The following is a 16,524-nucleotide window of genomic DNA, read 5'->3' on the forward strand; positions in this document are numbered from 1 at the left end:
TTGCTGCCTCCAGCTACTATTAACATATTTTGCATTCATTCTTTGAATAAATCTCCACTAATGTTTCCAGTTAAAGTTCACAAACATATATTCAATTTATATTTAATGAGACAGTGTGAGTTCAGTAAATGAGTGCTAATTAATTGAAGCATATGTATAGTGGGCTGAGAGGATTAATTAGTTAATGTTTGCAGAGAGCTCTGAAAAATGTGAAAAACTATCTAAACATGAACTGTGCTTTGGAAGAAAGAAGGAGAGCAAGGAGATGAAGAGATACAGAACATTATATCTAACATTGAATGAACACCTCAAAATAATGCATGGCTTGTCATCAGTGTTGTCTGCAATGTGAAACTAGCCACACATTAGTTAAAATCTGGTTAATCAGTTGGTACTTTCAGTTAAAAGTAAAATGGGCCAAATTCTCCAGCTCTGTCTCCACTGGGACAGTGCCACATAGCATGACTAGCCAAAGTTATCCAGAGTCACTGGACAAGCACCAGGAGGGGACAGCATGGCCCAAGGGCAGGAACAGTGTTTGAAGAGTTCCCAGTGCTGGCTTGCTGAGTCCCAGTGGTCTCCAGCTAAATGTAGAACACAAATTTTTCTAATGCTCCCACCCACTTCCATGGCACCCAGCAAATCCCTGAGCTGAGCACTGGGGCTGAGCTCCTCTCTGGCTTCAGGGCAGAAATCACCAATGCTCAAACCTTCTGCTGCACCCCCTACACACATCTTCCCTCTCCTCCTTCCTCCTCTCAATGATTTCCACTCCTGGGCACTGTCTGTGTACTTGGAGACCTGCCTGGCAGCATGAATGAAGAAAAAGAGCATTTAGAGCTTTCTAGCACAGTCTGCCACTGGCAGGGAGAAGGAAGCTTGGCCAGAGTTACCTCCACTGCTCCCCTGGGCTGTGCTGAGACAGCTCAGACCCCACAGCCCCAAACCCATGCAAATCCACACAGCCCCAGGGCTGAGAGTCTGCTCTGCAGGCATCATCTCAGGGAATGATGGACCCTTAAGCCAGAGGCAGCCAAAGCTGCCCCACCTGCTTTCACTAGCCCTCCCCAACACTCAAAGGATAAGCAGGAAATATTTGTGGGCAGACAGCCAGAAAGATTTTCTTTGACTTTTGCCATGGTAGTTCATTCTGTACAAAGCTGTAGAGAAGGGGCAGAGCAAAGTGAGTCTTTGGGAAGGCTTCTTGAGACAGTGTAATTGATGCAGGGCAGTATAATTGATGTAGGTTTGTATCAGAAGAGCTTTCCAGGACAACACAGTGGTAAACCTTATGCTCCTGCTAAACAGCCCTAGAAATTAATTTGGCTGTCTGCAAACATAGACTAAAACAGTCTGCCTGACCTCAAGGTGAGTCTTTCAACCAAAAGAGGGCAAGGAATGTGCTTCCCCCTTCACCTCCTGAAAACTTAATAAAGTAGGATGAAGAAAGAGAGCTTACCTGTGACAGGCTGCTCAGCACCTGGGCTGTGCTGTGTCCTCAGCAGGCACTGAATGCACAGGAGTACAAATGTCTTCCCACCTTCACATGAGGCACTGAATAAGAGGGAAAACCAGCAGAGTATCTGTGAGGGGTCCTGCTGGGGCTTAGGTGGCACTCTGGTGCTGTGGCAGCAGCTCCAAGGAACAACTTTCCCAGGCATTGTCCTGGGGAAGGCTGAGAGAAGATCAGAGAAAAGAATGATAAACAATTCTTACCTTAACCTGCTGCACCTGTTATTGTGAACATGTGGAATGTGTTATGGAGATTTGTTTACCAAAGGGTGGTTTCTTATTAGCCAATGGTGATTGTATTTGAATTGGTTCCACCTGGATCATGACTCCCTGTAAGGGCAATGGGTTTCTTAATAAGTGTAGGATAATAGAGTGATTGATCAGCCTTCTGAGAATCATGGAGCCAATGCTAATCATTACCCAGCTGGGGGCCCGCAGTGACATGGTACCATGTGTCCCATGCAGGTGAGCTCCATAACCAGCACCCAAAACCCTAAACCAGTCATGTACCTATTGACCCCTGAAGTCAGGGGAAACCTCCCAGCTCTAACTCCCACAGGATGGGACAGTCTATTAAACAGTTTCTGGGCTGCTGTGATCTACCTCAAAAGCCCACACCCAAAGCAACATATTCCTGGAGAGATTTGGTTAGTTACAAACTCCAACAAAAGGCAGCCTCACCTCCATAGGTGCCTCCAGCCTGCTGCAGAGAAAGGCAGCTCAGTGCAGTCTTGGGAGAGATTGTGGCTGTGCCCCAGGCACAGCTCCCCACAGGTCAGAAAAAGCTTCTGCAGCTTGTCTGGATGCAATTCTGCAGCAGTACCAAGGAGGAGAAAAGCCCTTGGGTGGCAGGGGCAGAGAAATCAGAAAGCTCAATAGCCAGATGCAAGGATGCCTGGAGAGCAAAGCAGCACAGGACAGCTTCATTTCTAGAATTGTCTGCCACTGGGTTTCATTATCCTCCCAAAAGGGATAATGACCTGCTTGCATGATGTTTCTGCTGTCCCACCAGTGCCACCCTGCTAACTTGAGGGGCTCTCTGGGAAGCATCCCCCAAGAAAAAATCCATGTAAGCACATGTAAGCTCCAAGCAGCTGCTGCCAGCATGCCTGGTGTGCTGCTCAGTGGAGAACCATGTCTTCTTCCAGGAGAATAATCCTCATTTGTTCAGTAGACTTAGGAGGGTCTCAGTGGTAAGGAATGCTGCATGATTTATTCAGCAGTGCCTTTCTCCTGGAAGGACATAAGCCATTCTCTTAGGAGACCTACAAAAAATCACATTAACACTAATGTGTTCTTTGATGATTAGAGAGTTTCCCTGGCAACACTCCATCAGTGCAGGCTGGCAAAATATATTGTCATAATTGGAGATAGACTTTTCCCCCTTTTGCATTACAAAGTAATCCAGCTGAAGGACTCCAACTGGATTCTTCCACATCTGGTGCCTATTTTCAAATAAAACCATCTCCTCTGAGATTATGGAAGAAGCAAGTTTTCAGGAATTTCCCCACACTGTCATTTGTGTGCTCATGTGGTTTTGTTTAACACAAAGCAAGAACTGCATCTCCCATCTGTTGCTCCTTGGCTCATGCAACATTTAGCTGTGTTTTGTATTAATGATGGTCACCATTAATAAAAGAGTTTGTTGATTAGGAATTTATACCACCTTTATAATTAATAGGAACCTCTTGCTAAATCTCCTCTATGGTACTTTCTGTCCTAAATTCTCAAAGCACTTTCTCTTCCTACCTAGATCCCACTGGCAGGCCATAATCTACCATGGGGGACCCGCTCAGCCTCTAATTGGGAAAAAATGGAGACATGGCAGGGCACCAGCTGGTGCAGCTATTGCAGGAAATCACAGCTATCAGGCTTAATGAGGGAGACCACAGCAGCTATTAGAGAAGCTGTTGCACCACACATCAGTAGAATTTCTATATTCTTCAGTAGATAAGTGCAGTCAAAACCTCAAACATTTGCTAGAAGTGTTGATTAAGTTTGCAAGCACCAGCACCCACTCGGGGATACCAACCTGACCATAATTATCTGTGTGACTAAGTCCTGACAAACACTTCCCTGGGAGAAGATAAGAGGCTTTAGGAACTGATACCTGCCAAGACCTGTTCCATATTCCCAGTCTGGCTACTGAGAAAATTCAAGCAGCTTCAAGCCTCAAAGAAAACTTGAGGCAATCACTGGTGAAAAGACAAAGCCTTGATCTCTCCCCAGAAGTTGGACTTGAAGTCTAATAATGGGTCCTGAAGAAACAGGAAGCATAAATTATTTCTGTTAAAAGTACAGAATTAAAGTTATGTTAATAGAAGTCATTTAGCCATCTGAGCAGTCTCCTAGCAATTGCATAAATTACTGACAGAACAAGGAGTTTCAACCAGAGCATTATTTCATGGACAGACCCTGACTGATTTCCAGGCAAGCAGTAACAAGCACTCTGGAGGGAGCTGCTCTGTCCTCAGATGAATGGAATTAACAAGACACAGAAAGCTGTTTAATAAACAAAATCCCCCTTTTTCTCATGTGAGCTGTACAGGAGCAGAGTCTGTGAACAGGGAAGCCTTTGCTTCTTCTCTGGATTTCCCAGACCGTCCCCTCATCAAGCCTTTGCCACTCTCTTTAAGCCCATCACTTCTAAGCCCCAACTGCTTTGATCTGCAGCAGAGAGCCCGTGGCACTGCTGACACCTCCTGAGAGGGTTTGTCACCTCTGTAAATCCATATGCTCCACTCCAGGCAGTATTTTGACTGGTCTCTCTCTGCCTCTGGGGACAGAATGGCAGGGTTTTGGTTTAAATCTGCTATTCCCCTCTAAGACTCAGCCATTTGTAGCTCATAAATTGCAGTTTAGCAGATAGATTGAGATGTTCAAGTTTATCTTCCCACACAAGTAACAGCAAATTGTAGTGTGAGCCCTGTGTGCAATTTTGCTCAAGTGCCCTGAGGCTGGGAAGTGGCTCAGGGAAGCTGTTTTGCTGGAGATGAGCACTTTCCCAGGCACCATCTTTCCAACACAAAGCTCTTCTCCCTCTGAAGTGGCTCTGGGAAAAGTGATGGATAGACTGCAGGCAGAAGCTTTGTAAGTGGCCCAAATTGAAAACAGTGAAGTAAAACTGCTGGTTTGAGAAAAACATCTCAGAACTTCTTCCTGAGTTGGGAAAAAGGTCATTGGACTTCTTTTATTTGTGCCTGAAAAGGTTCTGTACATTCCTAGGGAACAGCAACAGTCCTGCTGAATCACCATGAGGAAAAGCCTGTATCTAGGCAGATCTGGCTTTGCAGACAAGAAGCTTCAAATAGGACTAGAAGGATTTGAAAGAAGAGCCAGCTGTGCACACATTTACCACAGGAGAGCTGGATCCTCCAGCTACTATCACAGTGAAGTTTATCACCATGGGCAGAAATGAGTTTGGGAAGCTTCTTTTCCTGAGGCACTTCCATGTGGAACCACGGCTGTAACCACAGTCTATCTATAAAGTGCCTAAAGCAATCTCAGGCCCATCCATGTCTCCCCAGCTGAAGGCACAGAGATAGCACAGTCTGGCTGATACCACAGCAGAGGTAATCTAGATTTTAAGGAGACATAAACTAAAGACTTGTGGCAAATGTTTTTAGGGCCGTGGTGGTGTCAGACTGGAAGGAGCATTTCTGTCCCCCCTGAGTTCTCAGTCTGTGCCAGTCATGGGTGATCAGTGCCAGAGGACAGACTGGCACACCTGCAAAGCCACAGGAACACCTCAGGTCTCCTTATGACCCACTGCCACCCAGAGCTGGGTTTGCTGTTTATGGCAGCACACAGCAATTCCCCCATGCCAGACCCCACCCCAGGCAATGTGAGGATTTTGGCCTCATGTCTGCCTAGCCTCATCTTCTGTAGGGAGGCACCACAACAGTCTGGCATCTTGGCCCCCTTCTGCCACTGCATTTCTGGGGGAAAGCAGAGAGAGATGGGGCTGGCCAAGACCCCCTGTCCCAGGTTTCTGTGGCAGGTTCCAGACCCACAGCACTGGTGGGGGCAGAGCCTCACCAGCTCCCTGTGGAAACTGGCTAACCAAATCTTCCTGGTTTTCCAACTGTCTGCAAATCTGCAGCTCAGTAACAGGAGGGAAGGGGAATGGCACAGTGCTCTATCAAAGGCTCATCTCTGAGAAGCAAACCCATCACTGCTGCTGCTTCCATTCAGCTCCAGCACGACCTCTATTATTTACCACAGCTCTCCACAACCCACAGAGACATCAAGTGGCCAAAGAATCCAGTTGCACATACTGAGCAGACTGCAGACTTGCAGAGGAAGGTTTGGGAGGAGAGTGGAACATCTGATCTTAAGCAAAGTTGGGCCATTCACTGGCCCAATTCATTGGCCAATCCAGCAAGGATTATTTTCTCCACATTTTTACTCAACGTTATTTCTTTTTATTTTTCCTTTCTCTCTTTTGATTATAAGCCTAGTAAAAACATGCAAAAAATTAAAAAAAAAAAGAAGAAACCAAATAAAACCGCAAGAAAACATGCAAAAAAACCTCACCAAACAAAACAAACAGAAAAGAAACCAGGTGATCCCTGAAGACTGAGTGTACACACCCACCAGTCCACTCAGACACTTCAGGGTGTGTGACAAAGGCCCTCAACACAACAATCTGCTAAAGGAGACCCTGGCACTGGGGCCTGTGCTCAGGCAAGAGAGGCATCACAGTAAACAGGTTCTCAAATTTATTTCCTGGAGTCTGCCCTCCCTCTCCTTCTCCCTGTATAAAGTAAATTGGCTATTAATATTATTATTGTTTCGGGTTTGTTTGGGGGTTTTTCCCCCTGAATCCGTGCTGTGATGTTATCAGCAACAGAAAGCAGAACAGAATAGAGGGGAGAGGTCTTTCTCTCAGAGAGTTGGGAAAAAAAATTTCAAAGCTAATCCTAGACCAAAACTCACATCACTCACTCCTTTCTACACCTTCCTCTCTGATAGTGACAGACTGTGGCTGGGGACCTTGGCAGGAAGTTCAGGAGCCCCAGAGGTGCTGATAGGTGCCACCCCCAGCTGATGGTGCTGCCAGGAGCCTGCCAGTACCTTCTGGGAACCAACTTACTAAATCTTGTATTAAATCAGTTGATTCAGTCTCACAGCAGAAGCTAAGAGGGTGAGGAATCTGTGGGACAAGTGTTCTGTGCAGGTGTCAGAGGTGAAGGACACAGTCATACTTTTGCAAGCCAGCCTTACAGGTTTCCTGTGCTTCAGCTCTGAAACACCACAGCAGGGTCTCTGCTCCCAGCAGTGCTCTTTCAGAAGAGACTTTTGCTTTCCCACTCCCAGGCAATTCCCATCAGAGTCTGCAAAAGGGCTGAGACCATGCTCATGCCTCCAGGTCTTCAGCTACCTCAGGAACCTTAATTAGATGCACACTCAATCCCTCCTGCTTGGAACAAGTAACTCCTCAAGTTTTCAGTTTCCTAGAAGGAACAAGGAGGAAGAGTCCTGGGACAGAGACCATGGGCTCTTGAACAGAGAGGCCAGGCTGAAGGCTGAGGAAATCTGTCCCCAGCCCCAGAGCACAGGAGAAACCAGGCACCAGGACCCACCAAGGACCTGGCTAGGTCAGCTCTCAGTCTCCCTGCTGCTGTAAGCTTGCCAGTGTACAAGGGAAGCATGTGATGGGACTGTTACAGAAAACCTGGGTTAAACCTGCCAAGAGACCAGTGTTTCACACAGGTTCAGGCACTCATTTGAAGCAGCAGCCCTTGCAGTCCTGAAACATTAAATCAAGATAAATTTCTCCCTAAGACACACCTTCACTTCTCCTTCTCCCACTGTTGCCTGTGGAGGTTTAATACCCAACTCCAATTCAGCTGCCTGGCTCTGGGGAGAATCAAATATGCATTGCTTCCTGAGCAGCAGAACATGAAAACCTGTTTTCCTTCACGGGGATTCTCCTGTTGAGCACCCACAGCAATGCCTAAGATGCCTCTGCCCAATTTCACCAAAGCTCACCTGTTGTAGGTTCAAAGGGTAGAGGAGCACTGACAGTTTCAGCTCAAGCCAGGCAAGGAAAAAGGTATATCCCAAAAGAGTTTCCACAGAGGAGAGTTCCTCCAGCTCAAACCAACACCTCCACAGTAGCTAGGCAATGACTGTGTTTGACAGAGCAAAGCTTGTTTTACTGCACTTCAGATGTCCTCTCCCCAGGGCTCCCACCAGTGCCCTTTCATATATGTTTGAAAATAACATCCAGATAAACTTTCCAGCTGGATTTGTCTTTCCAGTTCAGGTTTAGAAGCTGTGCAGTCTGCACGAACTGACATTGCTGCAGTCTGAGCTGCACGAGGAAATCCCACTTATAAAATGCAAAGTTTGTTTGCCATTACCCTCAGCTCAGCACAGGTTCCAGGAGTGCAGCTGGGATAGACATCACCCAAGGGTGTTCCCTGTCCTGGCAGTGGCACCTCTCTGAAAGTGCCCCTATTGTCTGCAAGTCAGGACAGAACTGCACAGAGCTGCTCCAGCCCTGTGGATGTCAGACAGACAACTCCATGGAACCCAAAGGACAATTGTCCTCTCTGTGTTTCAGATTGGTCTAAAACTGGGCTATAGGGGACAATTATTCTTCAAAATCAATTTTTTGTCATGAGGCTACATTTCAGTTGTCTCAGGAATGGTGGTGCTGGGCTGGTAATAGCTGCCTGCTGAGGCAGCCTCTGAATTCACTGCCCAAGAGAACACTTCTTATTAATAACTTTTGTCACAAACCACAGGTCCTTTTTTTGACTTTGAGGAAACATGTTGGTTTATTTACTGTGTTAAAAAGCTCCCGCTGTCAGGAGTCAGATGATTTGCTTTGGGTTTTCATTGAATTGTGAGACAGGGAGTATTTTAAGTAAGATATTCCCTTTTCCCCAGGAAGGCAAAGCAAACCCCCCAGTTTCTTCTAGAAAAAAAACACAATAAAAATGCTCTTTTCCCTTCCTTTGCATTTGTGGTCTTTTCCCCCATGCCCACGCCACAGTAATCCTGATTTCCCTGCATCTCCCCCTGATTATTTATCCACACAGTTGTTTGCTGGCTGGCTGAACCATTTGGCCCCCAGGCCCTCTACTTGCCACCATTCAGAGGGACACAGCTCCCAGAAGATCCTTGGAATCCTCATAAGCACCAACTCCATCCATGTGCTGAAGGTGAGGCTGCCCCAGGACCACCCATCCAGGCAGTGCTGAGCTTGGCTCCCTACAGCCTGGACATGCCAGGGGTTAATCCAGTGACTCTGTCAATGCCTGGATCACTGCAGAGGCAGGACACAGCCAGGGCTCCCTCCTTCCCGAGGGACAGCAAGGCTCCCCCTTGCACCACCTCCCATGGTGTGGGAGCTCAGCTCATCAAAAAGCAGCAGGGCCTGGAGAGCAGAGTGTTACCAGAGCAATCCTGAGTAGCCAGCACACTCTCCTGGCTCAGTGGAGACATGGCTTTGCATCTCAGAGTGCAGGCAGAAGAAACCCCAGCTTTCCAGCTGGCCAGCCACTCCTTTCTGGCTGCAGAATGCTGCTATGCTGATGCAGAGGGTGCTGCCTGGGGCATGTCTGGATCCCCTGGAGCTGTGGGAGCTGATGTCAGCCTGAGGCAGGCACATCCCACACACATTTCCTGGTCAATAGTCCAAGGTGTGTCAATGCACTGACCTCCTAAGTCATGTTTCCAAAACCCCAGGATTCCCCAGGAGAGGTCTGCTGTTGGCAATGTTTCACATACCTTGCTTGGCACCAGGCACCTCTCACTGGTACCCTCAACCTTGCCAACACTGCACTTCCACTGAACTGGACGATGGTCCCAGATCTCCCATTTTCTGCTCTGCTGTCCTTCCTGTGGAGGAATCCCCAGTGCTTCAGGAAATTGGGCTCTTCAGGAGCTACTTTTCACTAGCAGAGGGATACTAATGAATTGAATTGCCTTTAAGTCCCTGCATGTTCTTTATTTCCAGCTTACCCAGCTAAAGCTTATTTGATTTCAAAGATAATCCAATAAGCATCAGTTAATAAAATTAACTTTGCAAGGACTGGATTTCCCTAGTGCATGAGACAGATTAAGGGACAGGCCAAAAGGGAAACAGAGCTGAAACTTCTGTTATAAAAAGGCATTTCTGTTAAATCCTGAACATTTTCCTTTGTGCAGGTGAGGGTTCAAAGGACTCCTGCCCTGCAGAAGGCCAGGCCAACACTGTCTGTGGGCGAGTAAATCCCTCTCAGGTGTTGAAACAGGCACTGCACAGGTCCTGAAAAACTCAGCTTGTCCTGGCTGGTCCTGCAGGCCCTGGGAAGCAGGAATGATGCTGCAGAAGTTACAAACAAGGCAGACCTGCCAGGTGCCACTCCCTGTTGCAGGCTCTGCTGTCCCCAGATTCACTCTGAACCCTGCCCAGCCCACCCAGGCTGGAGCATCTCCACCATGGGGGCACACCATGATTGTCCTGAGGAATGAAACAAATGGAAGGAAGACTCAGGAGGAGAATGGAATATGCAATATGCTTCCAAGTGAGGACAGCAGTGTCTGAAAGACCTGTGATAGTGTTCCTTTGCATCCTGTAACATTTCTATTGCTGCTTGTGTTACCTGATCACAGCTGGAAGAACTCATTCTCTATTAAGACCAAACTGAGCTTTCTATAAGGCTGAAAACAAGGGTTTGGTAAAAGCTCTCTGCTATCCAAATGTGCTTCTGAATGATTAGCACCAGATTAAGTTCTTTCACTTTTAACCACAGAACCATTTTCTTACCACAGCCAGTGTACTTTTGAGACAGTTAACTCCAAATGGCTGAAGGCAAAACCCATCACAAGGACTCTCCTGAGCTGCTGCAGGGTTTTCAGAGCAGTTTGGCTTCCGAGCACTGACACAGGAGTAATCCCTTTAGTGACCCCAAATACATTCTCAGGCACAAAACATCCTTTGACACTTCAATTCACATATCATGAAAACACCATTTATGTCAAGAAAAAAAAAAAAAAGGAGCAAGATGCTTAGTTACAAGGAAATGCCATTTACCAGTAGTCTGGGGCTGCTACAAGCCTGAGCTCAGCCCATGAAAAATTAAAGGCAGCAGAGACCTCTAATGCATCACATATCAGGAGAACCATTAAATAATCAGTCAGCATCCAGTTTTATAGGCATTTTGGGCATAATTCAATCTCCATTCATTTTAGATCATTTCCTTAATGAAGTAATGCACTGGACATAAATATTTCAGTGCAACTCTCCAATGCTCTTTAAGTAGTAAGCAGCTTTCAGTAACACAGAACCCAATTAAGCTGTACAGGATAAAAACTGACATACAAAAAAAGCTAAAGAAGGACTAGACGCAGGAATAGTGATGTGCCTAAGTCCACAAGACATAGATACAGCCATGCTCCTGAAGAGCCATTAAAGACAAAAAACAAAATCAGAACAGAAGAAAAATCTGGGGTCATTAAGATGCTATTCTATAGCTAGATTTCCTCTCCCTTACATGTGCACCTCAAGCAATTTGAGGTAAGGATTGTTTTTCTGGTTCAGGTTTGCACAGCACCAGCACAGTGGGATGGGTATTTTGAAGGGAATTTTCCAGTGATGCTTTTCCTGCCTTCATGCTCAGCAAAAAGGAAATGGGTGAGTAAGAAACTGGTTTCCTTCAGTGCTTTTTGCTGTCGTTCACAGCACTAAGTGGTAGTTTTGCTACAGAATATCTCTCTTCCACAGATTATGGAAGCTCAGTAAGACATTGAAAATACTTACTAGGAGGTTATTACAGCAGCCATGTTGCAGCCCATACCCCATCCAGACCCTCCTGCACTGCAGGACAGCCACTCCTGTCCCCTTTGGCGGGGACGCTGCCAGGCCAAGTTCTCAGACAGGGTGCTTGGCACATGGGGGCCCAGTACAGCCTTACAGAGGTGCCACACATCCAAAAGTCACTGCAAGCTTCAAAGCTGCAGCCACAGGTTTCTCTGGGATTCACACCACAGTATGATAAGAGTCTTCAAAACAGAAAGCACTGCAAGTCCAGGAAAACCTTTTACTGCCTTTGAACCACAGGCTGAAGTATTTCACACCAAAAGTTACAACAAACACGGGGAAGGTAAGCTAGGGAATTAATTTTAGCATGTAAGAGTCAATTTTGAATCCTCTGAAGAATAAACCAAAACACTTCACAACAGAAGGAGAGAAAAGTTTAAATCCATCAGAAGGATGGGAAAGAGTCTTTCCAAGTGTGAAAAAGCCTATTCCCAGGAGAGCAAGCTGGGAAGGGCTGGTGATAAAAGGGAGGAGTCACTGGTGGAGACTGGCTGCCAGCTGGAGCTGGGTGTGAGTGGTTGTGTTATTTGTCAAGCAGAACTCCCTGTTCTTTGGTGACTTTTGACTTCATGTAATGCTTTAAAACTTGTCAATTTTTTTTTTTTTTCCCCCATAATGTCCTAGTAGCTGATGTGTGGCAGTGAGCAGCATTCCTGTGGCTGCCACCCCAAGTCTGAGGTCATGGCACCTCTGCTCACAGCTCATCACACTTTGAGCTTGCCCTGGGCCTAAGGCAGGAGCCCAGGGAAAAGTACTGCCCCTGATCTTCCCTGGATTACACTGTGTACTGGCCTATTACTTCCATTCTGCTAACTTTTTAAAAGTTTTTGGTTGTTTGGCTTTGCCACGTATTCAACAATACTAAAATCCACATTTTCCTGCACAGTTTCTGTAATGAAATAAACAGAAGGTGTTCAATACTGCAATAAGAAAATTGCCTAAATACTACCCTGCAAGCTCTCAATGCTTTAGGTGCCAATGGCTACCACCACCCATGCTGCCAAATGATAGATATAAAACAAATTTAAAGGAACACAGGACTCCAAAGACTGCTGGTCAGCCTAGAGGAGGAGCCCTCTCTGCTGTCAGCTCCCAGCTGCAGGGTGTTGAAAGGCAGAGTGGCAGCCCAAACTGAGCTCTGTCTGTGAGCAGCCTGGCACAGCCCTGTAGGGAACAACTGTCCCCATCCAGCTGCTCAAGGGATGCTCAGCCCAGCAATGTTCCACTTCTGGGGGGTTTCAAATGCCTTCATCCAACACAAACTCCTTGCAATTTTTTTTTACCTTGAGGACTTTACAGGACCGGGTTTATTCCTCTCTCTGCACACCCCAGAAGTGTGGGCTGGATTTCCCTGTGCCCCTCTGGTCCCATTAGGAGGCACATCCATGAGAGGGGAGCCTCTGGGGGAGCACACACCCGTGTGCTGGGGCTGTCAGCGCCCGAAATCACAGCCCCCGGGAGCACACACAGGTCGTGTCCCTGGGTGCAGGTGCCTGTCCCTAAATCCACACACAGGTGCCTGTCCCGGGGTTCAGGTACCTGTCCCTAAATCCACACACAGGTGCCTGTCCCCGGGTGCAGGTGCAGTGCCACCTCCGCTGAGCTCCTGCCCAGCCTTTCCTTTCTGGCCACTAGAGAGAGCCCTGAGATAGAACTGGATGCTGCTGGAGCATCCCGGGCAAAAATAATCACTTAAAAGCAGAATAAAGCATTTTTCCACCTTCCTGACTCTTGTTTTTTTTCCCCCAAAGAAACTGGTAAATTGTATATTTATTAATTCAAGTTAATTTTCAAGCCTTTGCTTTTAATTAGCTCTCTATTTCTCAAAGGAGAGCTGGATTAAACTGATGAATATCCCTTGTTAAGGATATTTGGGAGGAAAAAAATCTCACCAGGAAAAACTGGACTGGCATTAAAACTGAGTAAAGTTCACTCATGTGAGAAATGCAAAGGTTGCTAATACACCCAGCAAGTGTGGGGTGGAGGTATCAAAGCATTTCCATGGGAGTTTGGGAGTGCAGAGGTATCAGTGTGAGCTCTGGTGGAGTGGGGCTTTTTGCCACACAATATTTGAGTGTTTGCCTTGCTGCCACGCTGGGTTGGAGTGCTGCAGCCCTGAGCTCTGCTCACACAGCTCCCACTTTGGCACTGACTCCCAACCTGCACAGAGCAATGCTCTGCACACCTCGAGGTGTTCAGCACTGACTTCAGTCTGGGCTCTGTGGGACCTAGGAATGCAATTTAAGGAATAAAGCCTCCAGCTTCTTGCCTGGCTTTGTACTGCTTTTATGAACAGTCCAGTAGCCCACCAAAATGGTGACCATATGTAGTTAAATGTGTTGTTGTTTTATTTCTGCAAGAACTGCCAACACTCTGATTTTTAGGTTTAGTAGCTCATTTTGAGTGTTTTCTCTTCAAAATTCAGGTGGGCTGGACTGGGTCACAGGGTTTGGCTGTCCATATGGTGGCATTTTCCCTTGGTCCTGGGGACCTTCTCTCCTTCTCTCCCTGGGAACATGTGCTCTATTAGCACAGCTGAACTGCATGAAATTAGGAGAATATTTAGAGAAACAAAAGTTTTCAGCTGAGCACAAAGTGACTTCTAAATTACAGCTGGGGTCCTGTCAAGAAGGACATCCTGACTTCAAGCAGACAGCTTCCCAAGCCCAGCTACCACTGTGTCCCACAGAAAAGAAAATCACCCCTTCTTGGCTTACCTGCTTCCAACAGGAGCCACTGCTACCAGCCTGGGCCCGCAGGGGCTCTGGTACTTCCACAGCTAAAAGAAGAAAACAGCAGGGCCAGGAGGGTCACCTTTGGCTGGCTGTTCCAGCATCCTTGTGGATGAGACAAGCTGGCATCAATGTGCACAGCTGGTTTAACTCCTGACATCAGGAGAGCTGGCTTAGCTCCCCAGTGGAGCAGGTACCTGCAGAACCTGGGTTTCTGTTGCTGTTAGGCCATTCCAGCTTTCTTTAGCAGACAGACCTGCCCACCCCAGAAGCCTGCACTGCTGCTCCTGGTCCCTGTAATCCCCTGGGGATGTTAACAGGACACAGCTGCTGTCAGATCTGCAGTCAGGACCACCCTGGAGCAGCTGTGGGCCCTCTCTGCCTCAGGTGTGGCAGCAATGCATCCCTCTCCTCCTGTGGGATGCTCTGCACCGGCTTGTCCAGGTTCCCTGTGGCAACAGTGACACTCCTGTCTGTGCACAGGACTCCCAGCCTGAGGCTGGGGACTTTTCCAGTAGGACAGTGTGTCTAGGTTTGCTGGCAGCCTGGAAAAGTCACTTGGAAACCCTTGTTCTTGGTGCTTCCCTTTGCCTTTGCAGGAGAGGGCACTGCAAGGAGCCCCTTCCTCCAGACCTGCCTGATGGGAGGGTTGTTCCTGGACATTAACAGGCACCTTCAGGCTGGTCTTCAGTGTTTCATCAGTCGTCAGCAATTAACAATTAAATAAAAATACACAGGTGAGGTGGGGTTTATGTGTCCCTTGGCAGGCTGAGCTGAACCTTTTGGGATAATGTGCTGCGTGGCCGGTAACTGGTGGCCAGTGCCAGTGGTGGGAATAAACCTTGTGTACATCTCATCCTCTCCCCAGACTCCACCTCCCCTTAGTAAACCTCCTACTGCTGTACCAGCACCTGTTAAAGCTTCTTTTCAGTTTGGCTGGGACAAAGCTCACAGTCCCCAAGCACCCTCTGCTGTCATGCACGTACATGGCCGTGTCATCACTCTCTGGACATTGGCTGCAGCAGGGGAGGATGAAGAGGGGAGGAAGGCAGCACTGTAGAGCACTCTTGGGTCACAACCGGTGCCAGCTCCAAGCTCAGCCCAGGGAAGGGCATGCTGGTGCACTTCTACTCATCTGGGTATAAACCCCACCAGCGAGACACACACAGGCTCCTCTGGCTCACAGTTAAACCCTGCATATGTCAACCATGTCTGCAGTAAAATGAGAAATTATTCAAGTCTAAAATAGCCAGGAAAAGCTGGTCCTGTGACGTGGCATGATGCTGCTGACACATCAATAGGAATCATGTGTAGCATGGCCTGGAGCCCTCAGTGCAGCCAGGGGCTGGCAGGGCCTGGGCTGGCCTCAGATGGCCAGAGGTGAGTCCTGAGGTGGAGTTAGGATCTGCCTGGGGGGAAAGGGCAGGGTGGGAGCTATTACTAAGCAAAAGCAGTGCCAGGGGAAAGGAGACTGTGAAAACTGGTGTCAGTACTCAGAACTGCCACTCACCAGCAACAACATGAAACAGGAGCAGGTTTTGGCAGAGCTGCTTGGGTGCTTGTCTGGGGCTCTCTGGGGTCAGGGAAGCACTGACATTCAACAAATACCCAGCTGCCAGACACAAGTTCTGTGCTTGTTTTAAACTTGGTTTGCAGCCTGATCCTAGGTCTCATTTAGTAAATCTAATTTTTGCCATTAACTGTGACAGGAATTCTGGCCAGAGTGATTCAGGATCAACTCAGGGCACTGTTCAAGGATCCCTGTTTCTAAAAGAAGAAAACAGAGTGATGGACACATGTACCTCAGACCTGAGATAACTGACTGGTGCCAGGAGCTATCACTTGTGTGCTAGCAGGATAGTGCAAAGACTGTGGGGACTAGCTTTGCTCAATACTGAAATTGAGAAGGAACAGTTTCAGGAATAAAGCAGGGTTTCACATTGGCAGAGAGGATGTTCTCCCCCACGTTGTAACCCACCAGGTCTCTGGAAAATGAACTGGGAAGGGTACATACCTACCATGTGTACTACAGCAAGTCATTTGTGCCTCAGATACCTCACCTGGTTTATGTCCTGGGTCTCTGCAGCTGTGATTTGCCTTCTGAACAAAAGGAGCATGGGTTCCAGGTAGGGAACCCCTACCAGCATGGAGCTGGGTGGGAGATGAGGACCTGGACATGCGCACAGGCAGCAGTCTGCAGCTGCCACTGCAACTCTTCCTGCAGGGCAGTATGAAGCAGCCAAAGGGGCAGTCAGGCTGTTGGGCACTCAGCAATGCTGACTTCTAGCAGTCTCCACTGGCTTAACTATTTTCACAGAGGGAGGATACATGGGAAGCCTTGATCCATCACCCGTGGCATGCTGGATCCACCCACCACAGCACACCCACAGCCTGGGAGGTTGAAAACTCAGAAACCAAAGTTGCAACTTGAAAACTCAGAAACCAAAGTTTTCTGGTACAGAA

The sequence above is a fragment of the Haemorhous mexicanus genome, chromosome 10 (assembly GCF_027477595.1).
Source record: "Haemorhous mexicanus isolate bHaeMex1 chromosome 10, bHaeMex1.pri, whole genome shotgun sequence".
NCBI classification, from domain to species: Eukaryota; Metazoa; Chordata; class Aves; order Passeriformes; family Fringillidae; genus Haemorhous; species Haemorhous mexicanus.